This window comes from Zingiber officinale, chromosome 3A (assembly GCF_018446385.1).
Source record: "Zingiber officinale cultivar Zhangliang chromosome 3A, Zo_v1.1, whole genome shotgun sequence".
Taxonomy (NCBI): Eukaryota; Viridiplantae; Streptophyta; class Magnoliopsida; order Zingiberales; family Zingiberaceae; genus Zingiber; species Zingiber officinale.
Genome location: NC_055990.1, coordinates 48,998,654 through 49,001,808, shown reverse-complemented (window position 1 = coordinate 49,001,808; position 3,155 = coordinate 48,998,654).

Below are 3,155 nucleotides of genomic sequence, written 5' to 3'. Positions count from 1 at the left end.
CCAGATGAAGTCAAAACCACCAAAATTAATTCAATCTGAATCGAACGGAAGAATATTAAAAATTATTAGATTTAGATTGGGCGAATTTGGGTTGGGGTTTTTTTTAGTTAAAGTTTTTTTTTTTTATTTCAGGTTAGGAGTTGATCCGAATTTAAGAATTAGTAACTTTTTTTAAAATTAAATTTTATTTTAAAAATTAAGATATTTATATATATATTAATGTTAATAGGATAATAATGAAATATTAAGATAAAAATAAAAAATTATAAAGAACATAATTTTTTTGAAAAGAAATCATTTTTAGTCAGATTATTTGGATTGGTCGGGAATGGATTCAAGTTTAAAGATTTTGGATTATATTCGGAAATCGAATCTGATTTAGAGCGAGATGTTTATAAAGTTTTTTTTAATTCAATTTGATTTATCTGAATTGATATCCCTCATACTCGTGATAGGGGTGGCAATTCGGTTCGGGTTCGGGTTGACAGGTTCGGGTTGGCAGGTTGGCGGGTTGGCAAATGACAACCTGAATCCGACCTGATTATTATTTCGGGTCAAAATATTCAACCTGAACCTGATCTGTTTATTTGCACTTGACCCGAACCCGATCCGAACCCGACCCGTTTGACCCGTTTAACCCGTTTAATCCGTTTGACCCGTTTAACCCGTTTAACCCGTTCGACCCGTTTGACCCGTTTAACCTGTTTGACCCGTTTGACCCGAATATGACCTGAATTCATTAAATAAAATTTGTATATTTAATTAAAAATTAAAAATAACATTTATCTACACAAATTGAAAATTCATATCATAAATGATAAGGCATAGCAACATTGCAATCAATAGCATAACATATCTATATGTTTAGGGTTTTTAATTTTTTAAAATTTGTAATTTTAGTTTAAATTTATAATTATTTATAAACGGGTTCGCGGGTTGTAATCGGGTCATTTCAGGTTGACCCGAACCCGACCTGTTTATTAATTGGGTCAAATGGGTCGACCCGATTTCGACCCGAACCCGAAACTACCCAACCCTAACCTGATTTTTTCGTGTTCGGTTCGGGTCGTGTTTTCGTGTCGGGTCAAAAATTGCCACCCCTTCTCGTCCATTCGCCTCCAATTTATAATTTGTTTAATTCCATTTTTTTTCCTTACTTATGGTTAAATAAACGGACATCAAATGGCTACTTAAAAATTTTACAGTCATGATGCAATTCTTTGAAATTAAACACCACATTAATTGACAAGATGTAAAATGAAAAACGTCTTTTGGAAAATTTAAAAGTGTTAGATACGCTTCTGTAATTTTAAATGCAGATCAATTGTCGTTAAATAAAATTTGCCATTAACTTCAACTGGCGGTAGGATAGTGGTTTTTTTTTTCGTGCTATCTATAAAACATTCAGCGACATTCTTCATAAGAATTTTATCTTCTTTTCCCTTACGAAGGTCATAGCTAACAAAAAGATTTAAGAGAGGAAGATATTATAAAATTGATTTTCATAATTAATAAATTGAATATGGAGATGGATAATTATTTCACTGAGTAAATTATTATAAATTAATTACTCAAATGATTGAAAAATTAATATCTATAATTATTTGAGTAATGAATGATTGATCTACTATGAACAAAAGAAAATATTGGCTTACATATGAATTATGGTCATGGACACGAACACACCAGCGCTAACTTGAATATATGTGAACGTAAATTCATGTGAAACTATAAAAGGGTGATGAGAAATTGATAATTAATTTTTCATAGAATAAATTGAGAAATCAATTAATCACTTGATTGATTGATAATTATAAGATTAATTGATAATTCCGTAATTGGTTTTAAAAGTTTTAGAAGTTCTTAAAAATCAGTTTCAGTTGAAATTTCTTGATAAAGAACTTTTAATGAATTCAATACGAAAATAAAAGTTATTTTAGGGAAATTCATTTTTTTTAAAAATATGTTTAACTGTCTAATAATTGGTTAGGCATAAGAAGAACTAGGCCAATAAAATAATCTTTTAAAAGTAAGATCGAACAGATATTAGATTGAATCCAGATGCAATAGATGAAAAGTATTACTATCAAAAAAAAATAGATATTTATTATTATTATTATTATTATGTATGATATTATTCATTTTGGACTTAAATTTTTATAATTTTTATATTTTTAGCTCTACTCAAAATGTGTCGCACAAATGGAGATATCTTTTTCTTATAAATCCATAATCATTTCTATGTATTTTTAATATGAGATTTTATTTACAATCATTGCAACAAAATAATCACCTCTCAAATGAAGGGTCACTCCTCAAGTATATTCACTTAATGTCATTTGATCCTTGACCAACCAGGATTTTCCTGCCCCTCAGTTCAACCACCCTACTAAGCCTTGCCTCTCGGTCTACCCAATCTATTAGGACTTCCTTACCCCTCAGTCTAACTAACTTACTAGGTCTTTCTTGCCTAGCTGCAACTAGTACTTTTTTGTTTGGTGTCTGGTCATCTTGATCCAGACATGGGAGCCCTCACATCCTTCGTTAGAGGTTAATATTTAGCCCATATGCCTTGATTAGACTATAGCTCTTATGCACAGTCGACGATTAGTACTTCTGGCAGTCCAAGCTTTGATGCTAATTATTATTACCAAAAAAATTTGGTTATCTCCATAATTGTATGATATTATCCACTTTAGGTAGAATCCCTCATGGTTTTTATTTTTAGGCTCTACTCAAAAGACCTCATGTCAATGGAGATATCTTTCCCTTATAAGTCCATTATCCTTTCCATGTGTTTTCAATATAGAACTTTATTTACAACAATTGCAACCATTGCAACCCAACATATACATTTGTAGAAATGTAACTTTAATTTAATTGAGTAAATTTTCTAAAAGAATGTACATATCTCCATAATAATATGGTATTGTCTATTTTGGGTTAAGCTCTTATTGATTTATTTTTAGATTATACCCAAAATGGCTAATATTAATGAAGATATCTATTATCTTTTTAAACTCATGATCTTTTCCACAATCTTCCCCCAAACGAAGGATCATAATTACTCTCATAGTCTGGGTCTCCCCTCAAACATCCGATCACTCTTAACTTACTCTAGGCCTCTCTTTAAGTATCTGATTACTCTTAATATG